At 45.6% G+C, this 21,362-nt stretch overlaps 1 protein-coding gene across 5 annotated transcripts in view; it reads right to left on the bottom strand.

The window, feature by feature from the left end:
- The window catches only part of SERPINB6 (serpin family B member 6), a 34,467-nt gene extending 13,522 nt beyond the window's left edge, over nt 1-20,945 (bottom strand). The window contains exon 1 of one of the 5 annotated variants that reach the window (XM_077998904.1): nt 20,927-20,945. The gene's annotated coding sequence lies outside the window, so the exon portion shown is untranslated. 5 annotated transcript variants of the gene reach the window in all.
- Between the last annotated feature and the right edge of the window lie 417 nt (nt 20,946-21,362).

Here is a 21,362-nt window from a genome sequence, read left to right as displayed (position 1 = left end):
GAGGGTCACAGCCCCGCGCGGCCACGCCCCATTCTCGGGGCTCCCGCGTCCCCGCGCGCCGTTGACCCACGCGCGTTCCCGGCCCCGCCGCCCTCTGCCCCGCCCCACTCCCTCTCCCGCCACACACGCTCGCGCCCCCGGCTTTCCCGACTTGGGAGCGGCAAACCCAAGCCAGCGTGTCCGAGCGGCCCCCAAGCCAGACACTTACCCCAGGGCGGGGAGCGAGTGGAACGGCGGGTAGAGACGCCGGAGCCACCCCGGACCTCAAATACCCGCGGGGAGGCGGGCGGAGTCCCGGGTCCGGAGCACTGAGAGAGGCGGGGCGGGACGCGCGGGTCAACCCCACCCTGCCCGGAGGCCTTGGCTTTGACTAGTTCAGGGCCCCAGCGGCGTGTTTCTGGTGCCTCTAGAGAGACTGAATGCTGGCCTGGTTCCAGAAAAGGGCCAGCTCCTGATACACGGCCATTCACTGGGGAGTGCAGAGCACGCATTTAAAAATGAGCCGACTAGATACAGCTCACAAAGACTTTGCTGATAAAACAGCTTGCGGCAAAGAAGCCAGCCAGGGGCCAGCGCGGTGGCTCACCCCAGTAATCCCAACACTCTGGGAGGCCGAGGCGGGCGGATCACTTGAGGTCAGGAGTTCCAGACCAGCCTGGCCAACATGGCAAAACCCCGTCTCTACTAAAAATACAAAAATTAGCCGAGTGTAGTGGCGCGTGCCTGTAATCCCAGCTGCTGGGGAAGCTGAGGCAGGATAATCACTTGAACCCGGGAGGCAGAGGTTGCAGTGAGCCGAGATGGTGCCACTGCACTGCACTGCAGCCTGGTCCATCTCAAAAAAGGAAAAAAAAAAAAAGCAGACTAAAGAGCTTTTGCAAGGGAAAAGGAATAGTCAAGCAGAGTACACAGACTACCCACAGAGTGGGAGAAAATCTTCACAATCTATACATCCGACAAAGCAGTAATATCCAGAATCTACAAGAAACTCAAACAAATTAGCAAGAAAAAAACAATCCCATCAAAAGGTGGGCTGGCATGAATAGACAATTCTCAAAAGAGTGTATACAAATGGCCAACACACATATGAAAAAATGCTCCACATCACTAATGATTAGGGAATGCAACTCAAAACCACAATGTGATACCACCTCACTCCCGCAAGAGTGGCCATCACCAAAAGGCAAAAACTCAAAAAACAATAGATGTTGGCGTGGATTCGGTGAAAAGGAAACACCTCTACACTGCTGATGGAAATGTAAACCACTGTGGAAAATAGTGTGGAGATTCCTTCCATAACTAAAAATAGAATTACCATGTGATCCAGCAATCCCACTACTGGATATCTACCCAGAGGAAAATAAGTCAATATACGAAAAAGATACTTGCACACACATGTTAGCAGCACACTTCGCAACTGCAAAAACATGAAACCAACCCAAATGCCCAAAGAGTGGATAAAGAAACTGTAGTGTGCATATACGATGGAATGCTACTCAGCCGTAAAAAGGAATGAATTAATGGCATTTGCAACCTGAATGGGATTGGAGACCATTGTTCTAAGTGAAGTAACTCAGGAATGGAAAACCAAAAATTGTATGTTCTCACTCATAAGTGGGAGCTAAACTATGAGGATGCAAAGGCATAAGAATGATACAATGGACTTCAGGGACTTGGGGGAAAAGGCTGGGAAGGGAGTGAGGGATAAAAGGCTACAAATTGAGTTCAGTGTATACTGCTAAGGTGATAGATGCACCAAAATCTCACAAATCACCACTAAAGAACTTACTTGGTAGGGTGGGGTGGCTCATGCCTGTAATCTCAGCACTTTGGGAGGCCAAGGTGGGCAGATCACAAGGTCAGGAGTTCAAGACCAGCCTGGCCAGCATGGTGAAACCCCATCTCTACTAAAAATACAAAAAAATTAGTCAGGCATGGTGGCACACGCCTGTAGACCCAGCTACTGAGGAGACTGAGGCAGGAGAATTGCTTGAACCCAGCAGGCGGAGGTTGGTTGTAGTGAGCTGAGATCATGCCACTGCACTCCAGCCTGGGCAACAGAGCAAGACTCCACCTCAGAAAAAAAAAAAAACTTGCCATGTAACCAAATACTGCATGTTCTCCAAAAACCTGTGGAAATAAAAAACTAATATAGATATATATTTTTTTAATTTAAAAATAAATTGTGTGTACTATCGAGCGGTGTGTTAAGGACTTCCGGTTCTCTCCAGGCCCATAGGGATTAGACCCCAGGGTAGTGACAGGTTAGCCAAGGAAGTGTAAAAACTCCATTCCATCTGCCATCTCAGATGGAGCAGCCTTGGAAAACAAACATCTAGCGTCAATGGAAGTAGGGAAAATGCTAGCCAGGTATTTTACATGAATTCAATTTTGAGAACTCGAGCTGTTTTACTCCCTCTGTCCTTACCCTAAGGCGGAGTTTCTCAACATCAACACTGCTGACTGCATGAACCCCATAACTTGTGGTTGTGGGTCTGTCCAGGCATTACAGATGTTTCACAAAATCTCTGGTGGAGATCCACCAAGTGGATGCCAGTAGCAAACCACACGCCCCTCCCTAGTTGTGGCTTAATTAGTCTTTAGTGATATAAATTGCAAATATTTCCCCCAGCTTGTCGTCTGTTTTCTGACATTGCTTCTGGTGATTTTGGCATACACTCTTTTAATGTAGTCAACTTTAATGATTTTTCCTTTATTGTTTCTGAGTCATAGAAAAACTTTCTCTATTCACAAGGAGCAGTATCTTTTAGGAAAAAAAAAAAAAACCTCTAGATTATAGAGTTCACCAATGTTTTCTTCTAGTATTTGTACAGTTTTATTTTTTATATTTAGATTGCTGATCCATTTAAAGTTTATTCTGGTGTATGGGAGATATAGATCCAATTTTAACTCGCTTTCAAGTGACTTTCAGTTTTTCCACCTCTGTTTATTGAAAAACCATATTTTCACTAATGTCTTCACATGCCACATATGTTATGTATCAAAGAGCTACATATACTTGGGTCTGATTCTGGACTTTCAATTTGGTTCTACTGGTCAGATTCTTTCAATTTTAGAGTTTTCCTCATATGATTTAATATCTCGTACAGTGCGTTCTCCTTAGTGCTCTTCTGCTTCAGATTTTCCTGTCTATCCTTGCTGCTTTTTCTCCCATACAAACTTTTTTGTTGTTGTTTGTTTGTTTTGAGATGGAGTCTCACTCTGTCGCCCAGGCTGGAGTGCAGTGGTGTGATCTCGGCTCACTGCAACCTCCATCTTCTGAGTTCAAGCGATTCTCACGCCTCAGCCTCCCGAGTAGCTGGGATTACAGGCACATGCCACCACGCCCAGCTAATTTTTGTATTTTTAGCAGAGATGAGAGTTCACCATGTTGGCAAGGCTAGTCTCGAACTCCCGAACTCATGATCCGCCCTCCTCAGCCTCCCAAAGTGCTGGGATTACAGGCGTGAGCCACTACGCCTAGCCTCTCCCATACAAACTTAAGAGTCAACTTGTCTAGCTCTGGAAAAAAAAAAAAATCTTGTTGGTGGGGCATGGTGGCTTACACCTGTAATCCCACCACTTTGGGAGGCCAAAACAGGTGGATCTCTTGAGGTCAGGAGTTCGACACCAGCCTGGCCAACATGGTGAAACCCCATCTCTACTAAGAATACAAAAATTAGCTGGACCTGATGGCGTGTGCCTATAATCCCAGCTACTTGGGAGGCTGAAGCAGGAGAATTGCTTGAACCTGGGAGGCAGAGGTTGCAGTGAGCCAAGATGGTGCCATTATACTCCAGCCTGAGTGACGGAGTGAGACCCTGTCTCAAGAAAAATAAATAAAAATTTTAAAAAATAAAATTCAACTATAGTCAAGCAGGCCAGGTGCAGTTGCTCATGCCTGCAATCCCAGGACTTTGGGAGGCAGAGGTGAGTGGATCACCAGAGCGAGACTCCATCTCAAAAAATAAAAATAAAAAATAAAATGAAAATAAAAATAAGTCTTGTTGGTAATCTATTAGAAACATATTGAATTTACATATTACCCTGTTATAAACCAACATTTGTACTTTGATTTAGTTGTTCTAGCCAAGAACATGCTGGGTCTTTCTGTTCATTCATATAATTTTTTTCCTTTTTCCTTTAAAGTTTTGTTCATGTAAGATTTGTACATTTCTTGTTTAGTTTATTCCTAGTTATTTTATCTCTTCGCTGGTATTGTATGTAAGCAAGTTTCTTCCATTATATTTTCCAACTAGCTTTTGTTTGTGGATGAGAAAATTAATTGTTTTTATGTATTAACTTTATAACCTGCTTCCTTACTTAATTTTTTTACTATTTGTATTTTTTATTGATTCTTTTAAGTCATCCATAGCTATACTATATCACCTATAAATAGAAATAGTTGTACTTCTTTCTCCAATGTTCATCCCTCTAATCGTTTTCTCTTATTTGATTGCATTGGCTGATACCTTCAATGGAGCAAATTGCTTGACCATTTGTGGTGTTAGTATCTACAAAATGAAAGGGTGAAGCCCTTTTGGCTTCACCAAAGGGCAAGTTGTTCATAACTTAATTGCTTCTTCTCAAAATAGATTTACTGGGCAGGGAGACCTAGGAAGGGGTTCTGTAGTCTGGCATTCTCTGCCGTCCCGCCTGGATTTAAATTAGGTTGAAGAACTATTTCCAAATTACATAGGTTAATAATTCTGGGCTCAGCATCCTCCTAGAGAGACATATCTGGCAAAAAGTTGTTTCGTACATGTTTATGACATTTTCATTACATCGTATTCTAACAGGCTTATAATGAAAAGCAATCAAAACCAAAAGTAACCAGGTTTTTAGTAATAGATGAGTGCACAGTTGGAGAACTACTCCGATGAGTGGTTCTGATGCTCGTGGGACAAAGGCCTGGGTTTTCGTGAAAAAGCAGTTTGATGTGGCACCACTGGAAATGCATACAGGCCACTTTTCCCCTCTTTAGCCATTTTCAGAGGGGAAAGGAGAGGGGATGCCGGCATTCTCCAAAAAAAGACAGTTTTCTCCTGGAAAACCCGCCTCCAGAGCCTCACGCCTGAAGTTCTAAAGGTAACATTCAGGCTCTTCTATGTTTTTTCTCTTTCTCCTCTTTCTCATTTAACAGGGAATTGGTCAATCACGCAATGTACCCTTGGGGCTAACCTCCCGGTGGAGAGCCTCGCCCTCTCTCTGGACCCAGAGTGAGGAAGGAAAGATGAGCAGGGGTGAATCAGTGGACTTCTGAGTCTCATTTTAGTTTTCCTCAGAACTTTTCAGGGACTGGGCCTTCACTCAGGAAATGTCCCAGGCAGCTGTCTTGAAAACTGAGTTCAGGGTGCCTCTAAGCTATCTCAGTGCCAGGTGGTGGCTGGAGGAGAGGTTAATGCCACTGTTAGAGGAAACCAGAGAGCTGAAGGCAGGACGTCCTAGTCTGTTAGCAGAGGATCACGCTCACAATCGTTATTCCACGGAACTCGGTGATTCATTGGTGTAATGTTCAGAAAATTCGTTTCAAACATAAGATGCCATAACAAAGACCTGCCCTTCAGGAAAAGTCTTTTTCTTTCCCACCAGCTTCATTGGTCCCTGCTGCTAACCGTGACTGAAAACACATGGGTTTTACTTAGCAAGAGCATGACATTTTCTTTTCTCAAACTTCTTTGGATGGGGACTAGTTCAGTTTTGGTTTGAAAGGACTTCAGTACTCCATGTGAAATAAAAGTAAACAAAGCCTTCTTGGTGTGTAAACCAGAAAGTATCTGAGACGAGTATCAGTCAATTTAGAAGTTTATTTTGCCAAAGTTAAGGACGTGCCCATGACACAGACTCAGGAGATCCTGAAAACACGTGCCTAAGGTGGTTGGGGTACAGCTTGGTTTTATACGTTTTAGGGAGACATAAGACATCAATCAGTACATATAAGATGTACATTGGTTCGGTTTGAAAAGGTGAAACAACTATAAGCAGGTGGGGAGGCTCCAGGACATAGGTAGATTCAAAGATGTTCTGATTTTCAGTTGGTTTAAAAGAGTTTATCTGAAGACCTGGAATCAATTCAGTTGAAGGAAGTGTCTGGGTTATGATAAGGAGTTGTGGAGACCAAGGTTCTTATTATGCAGATGAAGCCTCCAAGTAGCAGGCTTCAGAGAGGACAGATTGTAAATGTCTCTCATCAGACTTAAAATGTGCCAGACTCATAGTTAATTCTCTCCTGGATCAGGAAAAAGACCTGGAAAAGGGAAAGGATTCTCTACAAAATGTAGATTTCCCCCACAAGAGACAGCTTTGCAGGGCCAATTTCAAAATATGCCAAATAAATATATTTTGGGGTAAAATACTTTGATTTCTTTCAGGGCCTGCTGTTTGTCATGTGATGCTATATGAGGGCCAGGCTGGAATTTGGTGTCTGATTGCTACAAAAAACAAACAAACAAACAAACAAAACAGCTGTTTCACTAATATTAAGATCTCTATTTTAACGTTAATGTTGGTCAGTTGTGTCTGAATTCCAGTGGGAGGAAAGCAAGTCCTGCCCCCTCTTCCCATCATGCCCTGAACTAGTTTTTCAGGTTAACTTTGGAATGCCCTTGACCAAGAGGAGGGGTCCATTCAGATGCTTGCAGAGCTGAGAGTTTTATTTTTAGTTTACAGCTGTTTACAAGACAGTCTGAATTTACAATCAGGAAATTGGAAATAGAGATTTGCCAGCTTTAGCATGTGTCCCTGAAGCTTAAAAAAATAAAAATAAAAAAGATTTACTAGGGATCTTGGTCATGGGTACTAAACACATCTCATTTTACTTTTGAATTTGGGATTGTTGCAAGTAAATATTTTGTATTGCTCCACTTTATTTTTTGAAACACTTCCCCTTTCAAATGTTAGAAATCATAGATTGACAAAAACACATTCAAAAAGAATGTGTAACCCACAAACCAGCTCATCTAACACAAATCAGGTTCGGTGTAAGAACACCGCACTGTAACTCACCCATGACCAAATCAAAGAACAGCAACTAAGAGATCGCTGTGAATGAGTACATTCTGTTCTGCTGACATATCAGCTCTAACACAAAAAGGGAGAAAAGGAGTTCTTCTGAATAACTGTGACTATTTCACCGTGACACTTACATTATGTAATGTTATCATTCTCCTTGTAAATTTCTCAGAATTTCATGGATTAACAGACTGGTAAAACTTAAAGAGCATTTCTACCTTGATGTTAATGGTAAAGATGGATTTGAATTTATTTAGCAATACTTTAAAAAAACTAGGTCACAGTGAATTGAACCAAGGAAGGCTCAGTGTCTAAATGGTAAATAAACAATAAACTGGGGCCAGAGATGAGTAAAAAACTTACCCTAATGGATAAAACATCCTAGTTCACTCTATTTGGTTAATTGAATATTTATCATACAACTACAATGCAAACATTGAGATTGGTCCAGAGCTAGAACCCCTGCCCTCCAATAGAGGACATAAGTTCCTAGGCAACTACCTACACCTAATTTGTTTTCCTTATAGATAATGTAAACCAAAAATAAAATTATAAGTACCCCAGCCAACTAAATGGACCTCTCCACCAAGGCCATTCTAAAGTTAGTGTGAAAAACTAGTTCAGGCCATGATGAAAAGGGAGGCCAAACATGCCTCATTCTCATTATACACACCTGCCTTTGGAATCCAGGCACAATTCCTCATCTTAATGCAGACATTCTCTTCTATTGATTCTATCTGCATGACAGGAACCTTAGTCTCTGCAACCCCTTATCTTAACCCAGACACCCAGACATTCCCTTCTACTGAGTCTAAATCTTTAGATAATAACCCTTTTCAACTAATTGCCAATTAGAGGTCTATTTTATTTTATTTTATTTATTTATTTATTTGGAGACAGGGTCTCACTCTCTTGCCCAGGCTGGAGTGCAGTGGCATGATCTTGGCTCACTGCAGCCTCAACTTCCCAGACTCAAGCAATCCTACTACCATAGCCTCCCAAGTAGCTGGGACTACAGTCACATGCCACCATGCCAGACTAATTTTTTTATTTTCTGTAGAAACAATGTCCCACTATGTTGCCAGGCTGGTCTCGAACTCCTGGGCTCAATTGATCCTCCTGCTTCCGCCTCCCAATGTGCTGGGATTATAGGCATGAACCACTATACCTGGCCAGAAAATTCTTGAATTCACCTATGAACTGGAAGCCCCCATTTCCAGTTGTCTGCCTTTCTGGACCAAACCAACGTACATTTTACATGTATTGATTGATGTCTTATGTTTCCTTAGATTGTATAAATCCAAGCTGTAGCCCGACTACCTTGGGCAGATGTTCTCAGGATTTCCTAGGGTTGGGGATTTCCTGTGTCAGGAGTCATTGGTCACTCATATTTGGCTCAGAATAAATATTTTCAAATGTTTTACAGAGTTTACCTCTTTTCATCAACAGTAGTAAACACTGCAATGTTTCCTAGGAACAACAGAAAAATTAACCAAATGACATATAGCAATACCAATCAGCAGTGTTTCTATACTTTTGTCAGAGGCATTTGAACCAGACCTACTCCATCTTGAATACAGGTAGGTCACATAAGGCTGTGCTTTAATAAGTATCATGGATCATCAAATATGAGAGCTACTGGGCTGCATTGCCAGGAGGAGGTTAGGCATTCTTAGTCACAGGATGAGATAACAGGTCAGCACAAGATAGGGGTCACAAAGACTTTGCTGATAAAACAGCTTGAGGTAAAGAAGCCAGCCAGAATCCACCAAAACCAAGATGATGACCCAAGTGACCTTGGGTCCTCCTCACTGCTCATCATACAGTAATTATAATGCATTAGCATGCTAGAAGACAGTCTGCCAGCACCAGAACAGTTTACAAATGCCATGGCAATGTTAGGAAGGTACCCTATATGCTCTAAAAAGGGGAGGAACCCTCAGTTCTGGGAGTTGCCCACCTCTTTCTCAGAAAACTCATGAATAATCCACCCCTTGTTTGGCATAGAATCAAGTGATAACTGTAAGTATAGTCAGCTGAGCAGCTCTTGCTGCTGCTTTGCCTACAGAGTAGCTACTCTTTCGTTTCTTTACTTCTCTGATAAACTTGCTTTCACTTTACTCTGTAGGCTTGCCCCAAATTCTTTCTTGTGAGAGGTCCAAGAACCCTCTCTTGGGGTCTGGATTGGGACCCCTGTCTGGTAACACTTTGTAGCTCTCATATCTGAGGGCCCATTAGAAAAAAAAAAAAAAAGCAACCACTCCCAGTTAGCCGCTTGGTAAACCTGATTGGATCATGGATCACTTCTAAAGGACACCTAGCAGGCAGGCAGCAGAGAACCTGCTATAAGGCCATGAATACGGACAAAATTCATGTAACCTCTCCTGCCAGTGTAAGGAAGTCAAGGAGGAGAGTTTAAAATAAGATGCTGTTCAAAGTGGTGCAAGACACAAGGAACAGAGATCGGATGAGACCACAGGCAATCGGCAAATACAAGATTCACTCTCTTCCTCTGAGAGGTGGTGACCCACTTTCCTAAGAGAAAAGTGTTTGGAAGACTAAGGTCCCGATTTTTTCTGCCCCAGGAAAGCTTCTGGAACAACACTTCAGGGGCTGCTGACAGGCCGCTCTGCTTCTCACCAGCCGTGAGCGTCCAACCACAAAGCAGGCCCCAGGCTTCTCTGTGTCTCCTCTGCAAGGTCAGGCTGGGGAAGACCCTAAGCTCCGCTCCCTGCACCATCCCTAGCTTGTGAGAGCAGCCACCACGCTCCCCGCTCCTGCATTTATTGCAAAGAGCCCAGCTTCCTTCCAGAGTTTTCTAGTACCGAAGCAAACAACCTGCCTTATTTTCTGAAATGTCTTAGTGGAGGGTTGAGAGACACTGGGACTTACTTTTGTGGGTGATCGCTCCCCAGCCTTCCTTCCAGATTTGCAGGGACTAAGTGCTAGACCCTTTCTTCCCTTACCTGTGAGAGTAGACCTGGAAGTGAGGTAAAGCCACGGTCCTTCAATCTAGGCCGAATATTGGCTTTGCTCCCTGCTCCCTGGAATTTTGAGACAAGTCCAGCATGGACTTGTCTCTCTCACTCGTACAACTCAAGTAGTTCATTGAAGTGGGTGAAAGACCCAGAAATGTAACCAGGCCACACTCTCCTACGCCTGGAATTTGTAAACCCTTCCCACAGCAAATGCATATACTTGAGGTCCCTCCCTCACTAAGTAACAGAGCTGGAAAATCATATGAGACAAACTAGTGACTAGTTCCCCATAACTTCGTGCACTAATCTTTGTTGCACGAGCATTGTATCAGATCACAGAGAATTGAGACATAGAATTGCAGGAAGCATGGTCCTTCCTTTTTCAGGAGCTCAGATGGCTGGGAAAGGCACTGTGCCCACAGAAGGGCATGTGGCTGCTCTAACCGGTCACGCAAGCACCTGTGAGAACGGAAGCCTGGAAGAACGGCTCTGCGGGCCTCAGGATGTGTTCCCTGGGGCATCAGCTGAGCTCAGACTCATAGGAAGAGTAATTTTCCAGAGTTGAGAAAGAACAAGCAAGTGACAAAGATTCCTAGCTTGGTCAAACATTAGTCAGGTTTCTTTTTTGAGATGGAATCTTGCTCTGTCACTCAGGCTGGAGTACAATCGTGCAATCTTGGTTCACTGCAACTTCTGCCTCCCAGGTTCAAGCGATTCTCCTGCCTCAGCCTCCGGAGTAGCTGGGATTACAGGCATGCACCACCATGTCCGGCTAATTTTTGTATTTTTGCTAGAAATGGGGTTTCACCATGTTGGCCAGACTGGTCTCGAACTCCTGACTTCAGGCGATCCGCTCACCTTGGCCTCCCAAAGTGCTGGTGGCGTGAGCCACTGCGCCTGGCCCATTAGCCAGGTTTCTGAAACTTCTATTAGGTCTACCTGTGCACTTCCATGTAAAATCTAGTTTTAGCAAAGAACTCCCCAGTTTCAGTGTGCAATTGTAATGCCCAGACCTTTTGTTCCCCCAAAGAAGACCACCAGAGTCCAGAGTCAAAGCCAAGCGGCAAGGATCTTTTACTGCAAGTTCGAACTTGGTCCCTCCATTCCACAGCATACAAGAGGGCCCCGAACAATGCGAGTGCTTGCTTTTTATAGCCCGATGTAAACAGGATATGTAAAGTTACAGGGGAACAAGGGAATTCTCTTGGTTACAGCATTACAATTGGTTAACATTATACATTTAGCATTTTTTATTGGTTCCCGCTGTGTCCTTATCGGAGATTTCCCAGGTGGTGTTTTTCTAAAGTTGAGAGATATATGGAGGAATGTGTTTGTGCTGGGCTCAGGGAGTTGAGAGAGATATATGGAGGAATGTGTTTGTGCTGGGCTCAGGGAGTTGAGAGAGATATATGGAGGAATGTGTTAGTGCTGGGCTCAGGGAGTTGGGAGATATATGGAGGAATGTGTTTGTGCTGGGCTCAGGGAGTTGAGAGAGATATATGGAGGAATGTGTTTGTGCTGGGCTCAGGGAGTTGGGAGATATATGGAGGAATGTACCTGATTTCTTTCACAATCACCCTTGGTATCTGATCAGGCTCCTCATCCTCCCCCACCTCCCAGGGGCTGTCTGATCCCCCTGACCTGCCTTCCGCAAGAATCCGGTGAGGCCGGTTTAGCCAGAATCCCCCTGACTCCTGATGTGTCTCCTCACCCATTTTCCATCCACTGACCCCACCCTTTCCTTGGCTGTAAATCCCCACTTCCTCAGGCTGCGTTTCTGGTTAAGTCCAATCTCTCTCCTGCACTACAACAGTTTCTAACCCTATCGAGTTGGTCCTGAATAAAGACTTCTTTACTGTGTTTTAATAAGTATCATGGATCATCAAATTATTTATTTATTCATTTATTTATTTATTTATTTTTATTTTATTTTATTTTATTTTTGAGACGGCGTCTTGCTCTGTCGCCCAGGCTGGAGTGCAGTGGCCGGATCTCAGCTCACTGCAAGCTCTGCCTCCCGGGTTCACGCCATTCTCCTGTCTCAGCCTCCGGAGTAGCTGGGACTACAGGCGCCCGCCACCTCGCCCGGCTAGTTTTTTGTATTTTTTAGTAGAGACGGGGTTTCACCGTGTTAGCCAGGATGGTCTCGATCTCCTGACCTCGTGATTCACCCGTCTCGGCCTCCCAAAAGTGCTGGGATTACAGGCGTGAGCCACCGCGCCCGGCCCTTTATTCACTTATTTTTTACCACAGGCCACAGAAAGGTGCAGTGTGACAGCTCACAGGGGCAAAGGGTGAGTGTGCTTTAAGAGAGGAGAGAAGGGTATGGGCTGGGGAGGGGCCCCCAGGGAGGCTGGGTAGGGCTGGATGGTGTGTCAGGGATGGGCTGGGAAAGAGTCCTTGTGCCATTCTAGGAAATTTGGGTTTTATCCCTCAGACATTGGGGAACCAGCACAGGATTTTAATAAGAGGAGAGGATTGCTTTCTCTTTTTTCCCTTCCTTGCCCTCTTTTTTCCATCCTTTCTTCTTTTCCTCCTCCCCGCTCCCCTCCGACCTCCACGTCTCACTCCATAGTCCAGGCTGGAGTGCAGTGGTGTGATTATAACTTGTGGCAGCCTCTACCTCCTGGGTTCAAGCAATCCTCCTGCCTCAGCCTCCAGAGTAGGGACTACTGTCATGTGCCACCACACCCGCTACTTTCCTTCTTTTCTTCCTTCCCAACTTCAGCATCAGGTCTTAGGATGGGCAGGGTGCAGAAGACAGTGACAGCAGGGGGCTGGTTAGAAATTGGCCTCAGGAGCCCAGAGCACAGGTAATTTGGGCCTCAGCCAGGCACTGGCAATGGTGATGCCTGTGAGACAGAGAGCTAGTTAGGGAGCAGAAATCACAGGCTATACTGACCAAGTGGATTTTGAGAGAGAAGGGCAGAGTTCCAGATGGTTTGTATTTATTCTAACTCAGAGAACTGGATACATGAAAGAGAGTATATAGAGGGAGGAGGATCGGACCTAGGGGTCAAATAATCAGTTCGAGTCAAAAGGGGCTTAGAGTGCTGGTGAACATGTAGGCGAAGATGTCCAGAGGTCAGGGAGAAATTACAACAAAGGTAAGAGTTACTGATGCTAAATGAAGCTGGGGGAGAAACTCCTTGGTCCAGCAACAAACATTTTAAAAGACAACTTTGAAAAGAGCACATAGTGAAGAGGACAGAGAAGGAGAAGACAGAAGAAACAGAGAACCAGGTCAGCATCTGCTGCTGGTGCTAAGAGGAAGAGGAGAGTCAGAATTGAAAACGGCATTTCTCATTCCCAAGTCATTAGTTACCAAGGGACGGTAGGTGGGATGAGCAAAAACTGAGTCCGATCCAGGCCTGAAGACACATGGAGAAAGTCATCTTAGAATTCTCTTTCAAGAGACTTATTTGGGATGAATGAGAAGGCGAACTGGAGTTGGAGGTGGGACTGTATCTTCTGAGATAGGAGCCTTGGCTGTGACCCACACAGTGTGTGAGGAGAGGTGTCACACCTCTTCCACCCCTACAAATTGACACTCTCATATTTAAAATCTGAGTTAAGGCCAGGTGCGGTGGCTCATGCCTGTAATCCCAGCATTTTTGGAGGCTGAGGCGGGTGGATCACTTGTGGTCAGGAGTTTGAGACCAGCCTGGCCGATATGATGAAACCCCATCTCCACTAAAAATAAAAAAAAAAATTAGCCAGGCATGGTGGTGTGTGCCTGTAATCCCAGCTACTCAGGAGACTGAGGCAGGAGAATCGTTTTAACCTGGGAGGTGGAGGTTGCAGTGAGCCAAGATCACACCACTGCACTCCAGCCTGGGTGACAGAGTGAGACTCCGTCTCAAAAAATGATAATAATTAATTGATTAGCCAGACGTGGTGGGCACCTGTAATCCCAGCTACTTGGAAGGCTGAGGCAGGAGAATCGCTTTAACCTGGGAAGCTGAGCTTGCAGTGAGCCGAGATTGTACCACTGCACTCCAGCCTGGGTGTCACAGAGAGACTCCATCTCAAGAATAAATAAATAAATAAAAATAAAATCTGAGTTAAATGTAAATAATTGTGTTGTTCTAGAGATTTTTTTTAATATCACTGGTCATAAGAATTTGAGGAATAGCTAAATAACAAAATAGAGGTTTCTCTCTCTGTCTCTCTTCCTTTTTCCATAACAAGAGAAGCTCATCTTCTTATCTGGTCTGAAATCACTTAGGTGACATTTCAAAATGCAAATTAAGAGCCAAGTGGGCAGGTCCCCAATGCATTGGATGGGCTGCAGCTGACTAGGCAGCCTCCCTTGAGCTCCCAGGACTTTGCTGAAGGGAGTGGGGTCAAGTTGCATGAGGAACTCAGGAAAACTGCTCCTCCTGTGCCAAGTTAGAGTCACCCAGAGAGCTTCACCAGAGTAGTTTTGACCAGGGATACAAAGCTCCTGTGACAACAAAGCTCCTAAAACTGAAAAAGTAAACATGAAAACAAAAATGTTGCGAACAGGGCTCAGCAATTACGAGGCTACATTCAGCTGGTGTTATCAGGCCTCTGAGCCCAAGCTAAGCCATCATATCCCCTGTGACCTGCACGTACACATCCAGATGTCCAGAAGTAACCGAAGATCCACAAAAGAAGTGAAAATAGCCTTAACTGATGACATTCCACCATTGTGATTTGTTTCTGCCCCACCCTGACTGATCAATGTACTTTGTAATCTCCCCCACCCTTAACAAGGTTCTTTGTAATTCTCCCTACCCTTGAGAACGTACTTTGTGAGATCCGCCCCCTGCCCCCAAAACATTGCTCCTAACTCCACCGCCTATCCCAAAACCTGTAAGAACTAATGATAGTCCCACCACCCTTTGCTGACTCTCTTTTCGGATTCAGCCCGCCTGCAGCCAGGTGAAATCAACAGCCTTGCTGCTCACACAAAGGCTGTTTGGTGGTCTCTTCACACGGACGCGTGTGACATTTGGTGCCGAAGACCGGGGTCAGAGGGACTCCTTCTGGAGACCAGTCCCCTGTCCTCACCCTCACTCCGTGAAGAGATCCACCTACGACCTCGGGTCCTCAGACCAACCAGCCTAAGGCATATCTCACCAATTTCAAATCGGGTAAGCGGTCTTTTCACTCTCTTCTCCAGCCTCTCTCTCGCTATCCTTCAGTCTCCCTGTCCTTCCAATTCCAGTTCTTTTTCCTCTGTAGTAGAGACAAAGGAGACACATTTTATCCGTGGACCCAAAACTCTGGCGCCGGTCATGGACTCAGGAAGGCAGCCTTCTCTTGGTGTTTAATCACTACAGGGACGCCTGCCTGGTTATTCACCCACACTCTGGTGTCTCTAGATCACCATGGGACACCTGCCCTGGTCATTCACCCACATTCCCTTGGTGGAAAGTCAATTGTGGGGATGCCTGCTTTGGTTGCTCACCCATGTTGCAGCCCAGGGCTGCTCACCCACCCCCTTCTCCGTGTCTCTACCTTTCTCTTTAAACTTGCTTCCTTCACTATGGGCAACTTCCGCCCTCCATTCCCCCTTCTTCTTCCTTAGCCTGTGTTCTCAAGAACTTAAAACCTCTTCAACTCACACCTGACCTAAAACTTAAATGCCTTATTTTCTTCTGCAATACCGCTTGGCCCCAATACAAACTGGACAGTAGTTCCAAGTGGCCAGATTTGTCTATCCTACAAGATCTAGATAATTTTTGTCGAAAAATGGGCAAATGGTCTGAGGTGCCTGACGTCCAGGCATTCTTTTACCCATTGGTCCCTCCCTAGTCTCTGCCCCCAATGCCACTCGTCCCAAATCTTCCTTCTTTCTCTCCTTCAGTCTCCATCCCAAGCTCTGAGTCCTTTGAATCCTTCTTTTCTATGGACCCATCTGTCCTTTCCCCTCCTCCCCAGGCTGCTCCTCGCCAGGCGGAGCCAGGTCCCAATTCTTCCTCAGCCTCCAGTCCTCCACCCTATAATCCTTTTATCACCTCCTCTTCTCACACCCTGTCTGTCTTACAGTTTCCTTCCGAGACTAGCCCTCCCCCACCTGCCCAACAATTTTCTCTTAAAAAGGTGGCTGGAGCTGAAGGCATAGTCAAGGTTAATGCTCCTTTTTCTTTATCTGACCTCTCCCAGATCAGTTAGCATTTAGGTTTTTTTTCATCAAATGTAAAAACCCAGCCCAATTCATGGCCCGTTTGACAACAACCTTAGATGTTTTACTGCCCTAGACCCATAGGGGCCAGAAGACTGTCTTGTTCTCAATATACATTTCATTACCCAACCTACTTCTGACATTAAAAAACACTCCAGAAATTAGATTCTGGCCCTCAAACCCCACAACAGGACTTAATTAACCTCGCCTTCAAGGTGTACAATAATAGAGTAGAGGCGGCCAAGTAGCAATGTATTTCTGAGTTGCAATTCCTTGCCTCCACTGTGAGACAAACCCCAGCCACATCTCCAGGACACAAGAACTCCAAACGCCTGAACCGCAGCTGCCAGGGCTTCCTCCACAACCTCCTCCCCCAGGAGCTTGCTTCAAGTGTCGGACATCTGGCCCCTGGGTCAAGGAATGCCCGCAGTCTAGGATTCCTCCTAAGCCGTGTCCCATCTGTACAGGACCCCACTGGATATCAGACTGTCCAACTCGCCCAGCAGCCACTCCCAGAGCCCCTGGAACTCTGGCCCAAGGCTCTCTGACTGACTCCTTCCCAGATCTTCTCAGCTTAGCAGCTGAAGACTGACGCTGCCCCATCGCCTCAGAAGCTTCCTGGACCATCACAGACGCTTTGGGTAACTCTTACAGTGGAAGGTAAGTCTGTCCCCTTCTAAATTAGTATGGAGGCTACCAACTCCACCTTACCTTCTTTTCGAAGGTCCGTTTCCCTTGCCTCCATAACTGTTGTGGGTATTGACAGCCAGGCTTCTAAACCTCTTAAAACTCCCCAACTCTGGTGTCAACTTGTACAATGCTCTTTTAAACACTCCTTTTTAGTTATCCCCACCTGCCCAGTTCCCTTATTAGGTTGAGGCATTTTAACTAAATTATCTGCTTCCCTGACTATTCCTTGGCTACAGCCACACCTCATTGCTGCCCTTTTCCCCAGTTCAAAGCCTCCTTCCCATCCTCCCCTTGTATCTCCCCACCTTAATCCACAAGTATAGGACACCTCTATTCCCTCCTTGGCGACGATCATGCAACCCTTACCATCTCATAAAAACCTAATTACCCTTACCCCACTCAAAGCCAATATCCCATCCCACAGCAGGCTTTAAAAGGATTAAAGCCTGTTATCACTCACCTGTTACAGCATGGCCTTTTAAAGCCTATAAACTCTCCTTACAATTCCCCCATTTCACCTGTCCAAAAACCAGACAAGCCTTACAGGTTAGTTCAGGATCTATGCCTTATCAACCAAATTGTCTTGCCTATCCACGCCATGGTGCCAGACCCATATACTCTCCTATCCTCAATACCTCCCTCCACAACCCGTTATTCTGTTCTGGATCTCAAACAAGCTTTCTTTACTATTCCTTTGCGCCCTTCATCCCAGCCTCTCTTCGCTTTCACTTGGACTGACCTGGACACCCATCAGCCTCAGCAACTTACCTGGGCTGTACTGCCACAAGGCTTCAGGGACAGCCCCCATTACTTCGGTCAAGCCCAAATTTCTTCCTCATCTGTTACCTATCTCGGCATAATTCTTCATGAAAACACACGTGCTCTCCCTGCTGATCATGTCTGGCTAATCTCACAAACCTGAACCCCTTCTACAAAATAACTCCTTTCCTTCCTAGGCATGGTTAGGTACTTCCGCCTTTGGATACCTAGTTTCACCATCCTGACTAAACCATTATGTAAACTCACAAAAGCAAACCTAGCTGACCCCACAGATCCTAAATCCTTTTGCCACTCCTCTTTCCATTCCTTAAAAACAGCCCTAGAAGCTGCCCCCACACTAGCTCTCCCTAATTCATCTCAACTCTTTTCATTTCACACAGCCAAAGTACAGGGCCATGTGATCAAAATCCTTACACAAGAGCTGGGACCATGCCCTGTAGCCTTTCTGTCCAACTTGACCTTACTGTTTTAGGCTGGCCCCCACTCCCTTGACTGTATCTCTCTGATCCACCTAACATTCACTCCATTTCCCCATATTTCCTTCTTTCCTGTTCCTCATCCTGATCACACTTGGTTTATTGATGGCAGTTCCACCAGTCCTGATTGCAACTCACCAGCAAAGGCAGGCTATGTTATGGTATTTCCACATCTATCATTGAGGCTACCACTCTGCCCCCTTCTACTACCTCTCAGTAAGCCGAACTCATTGCCTTAATTCAGGCCCTCACTCTTGCAAAGGAACTACACGTCAATATTTATACTGACTGTAAATATGCCTTCCATATCCTGCACCACCATGCTGTTACATGGGCAGAAAGAGGTTTCCTCACTACGCAAGGGTCCTCCATCATTAATGCCTCCTTGATAAAAACTCTTCTCAAGGCTGCTTTACTTCCAGAGGAAGCTGGAGTCATTCACTGCAAGGGCCATCAAAAGGCATCAGATCCCATTGCTCAGGGCAATGCTTATGCTGATAAGGTAGCTAAAAAAGCAGCTAGCATTCCAACTTTTATCCCTCACGGCAGTTTTTCTCCTTCTCATCTGGCCACTCCCACCTACTCCCCCACTGAAACTTCCATCTATCAGTCTCTTCCCACACAAGGCAAATGGTTCTTGGACAAAGGAAAATATCTCCTTCCAGCCTCACAAGCCCATTCTATAATATCATCATTTCATAACCTCTTCCATGTAGGTTACAAGCCGCTAGCCTGCCTCTCAGAACCTCTCATTTCCTTTCCATCGTGGAAATCTGTCCTTAAGGAAATCACTTCTCAGTGTTCCATCTGCTATTCTACTCCTCAGGGATTGTTCAGGCCTCCTCCCTTCCCTACACATCAAGCTCAGGGATTTGCCCCCGCCCAGGACTGGCAAATTGACTTTACTCACATGCCTCAAGTTAGGAAACTGAAATACCTCTTGGTCTGGGTAGTCACTTTCACTGGAAGGTAGAGGCCTTTCCCACAGGGTCTGAGAAGGCCACCACGATCATTTCTTCCCTTTTGTCAGACATAATTCCTCGGTTTGGACTTCCCACCTCTATACAGTCCGATAACATACCAGGCTTTATTAGTCAAAACACCCAAGCAGTTTCTCAGGCTCTTCGTATTCAGTGGAACCTTCATACCTCTTACCGTTCTCAATCTTCAGGAAAGGTAGAACGGACTAATGGTCTTTTAAAAACACACTTCACCAAGCTCAGCCTCCTACTTAAAAAGGAGGGTCAAGGATAGAGCCCAAAAACTCACCAACCAAGCAAGTAATTATGCTGAACCCCCTTGGGCACTCTGTAATTGGATGCCCTGGGTCCTCCCAATTCTTAGTCGTTTAATACCTGTTTTTCCCTTCTCTTATTTGGACCTTGTGTCTTCCGTTTAGTTTCTCAATTCATCCAAAACCGTATCCGGGCCATCACCAATCATTCTATACAACAAATGTTTCTTCTAACCCACAGTATCACCCCTTACCACAAAATCTTGCTTCAGCTTAATCTCTCCCACTCTAGGTTCCCACATTGCCCCTAATCCTGCTCGAAGCAGCCCTGAGAAACATTGCCCATTATGTCTCCATATCACCCCCCAAAATTTTCACCGCCCCAACACTTTACCATTATTTCATTTTATTTTTCTTATTAATATAAGAAGACAGGAATGTCAGGCCTCTGAGCCCAAGCCAAGCCATCATATCCCCTGTGACCTGCATGTACACATCCAGATGGCCCGAAGTAACTGAAGATCCACAAAAGAAGTGAAAATAGCCTTAACTGATGACATTCCACCATTGTGATTTGTTTCTGCCCCACCCTAAGTGATCAATGTACTTTGTAGTCTCCCCCACCCTTAAGAAGCTTCTTTGTAATTCTCCCCACCCTTAAGAAGGTTCTTTGTAATTCTACCCACCTTTGAGAATGTACTTTGTGAGATCCACCCCTTGCCTGCAAAACATTCCTCCTAACTCCGTTGCCTGTCCCAAACCTGTAAGAACTAATGATAATCCCACCACCCTTTGCTGACTCTCTTTTCGGACTCAGCTCACCTGCACCTAGGTAAAACAAACAGCCTTGTTGCCCACACAAAGGCTGTTTGCTGGTCTCTTCACATGGACACACATTACAGGTGTGTGTCTGGTGCCATGGTGGACACACCCCTCGGACCCTGCCACCCTGGCACAGGGGGTGCTCTGGGAGACACAGGCTGGAATTGGACTGCATTGCAGCCAGGTGGCCTTGAAGACCCAGAAGGGTGCCTCCTTGGGCAAACTTAATGCTCCCCCTAAAGGGGTCCTTTGAAGAGCCGCGTGGCTTTCACACAAAGGGTGTGGGGCTTAATTCCAAAACGTGGGCTTGGGTATTACGGAATAAAAGCAAAAGAGGGCACAAGATATGCATTTTCATTATGTCTACTTAGTGAAGGGTGGGCAGACATTTTCATTATTTTTGGGTTTTTTGTTTGTTTTTGAGACAGAGTCTTGCTCTGTCACCCAGGCTGGACTGCAGTGGCGAGATCTCGGCTCACTGCAACCTGTGCCTCCTGGGTTCAAGCAATTCTCCTGTGTCAGCCTCCCAAGTAGCTAGGATTACAGGTGACCATCACCATGCCTGGCTAATTTTTGTATTTTTAGTATAGACAGGATCTCACCACGTTGGCCAGGCTGGTCACAAACTCCTGACCTCAAGTGATCCACCTGCCTCAGCCTCCCAAAGTGCTGGGATTACAGGCATGAGCAATGCGCCCGGCCCATTTTCATTATTTTTAAACAAAGGCGAGCAATTCACTTTCTCAGTGCCCACCTGAAGTAGAGAACCCCAACCTCTTACCATGAAAACAGATAATCTGTTCACTGAGCCCCAACGATAAAGCAGCCAGGGTTGAGTGACGGGCTATTGCAGCCTTCCTGTCTGACTCCTCCCACCTAACCATTCCTTCAATACACATACTCCTTTCTTTCCCAAGTCCATTACCTCTTCCAAAAGCAATGTAAGATCCGCCCAAGAACAGAGGGAAGTTCTTTTCCTTCCCGTTACCTAAGCAACCTGAGGGCAAAGTTCTTTAGATTACGGGCAGTGCTATTCTTTGGGTAACTTGATCTCTGCTTATCAGCTTTAATAACTTTATTACACAAAATACCCAGCCTTGATGAAGTAACGAGGACTCACTAACTGTGGTGTGACTAATTGTTTCATTCATTCTACAAACTTTTTTTTTTTGAGACGGAGTCTCACTCTGTCACACAGGCTGGAGTGCAGTGGTATG

The sequence above is a fragment of the Macaca mulatta genome, chromosome 4 (assembly GCF_049350105.2).
Source record: "Macaca mulatta isolate MMU2019108-1 chromosome 4, T2T-MMU8v2.0, whole genome shotgun sequence".
NCBI classification, from domain to species: domain Eukaryota; kingdom Metazoa; phylum Chordata; class Mammalia; order Primates; family Cercopithecidae; genus Macaca; species Macaca mulatta.
This window is presented reverse-complemented; position numbering and strand designations above follow the sequence as displayed.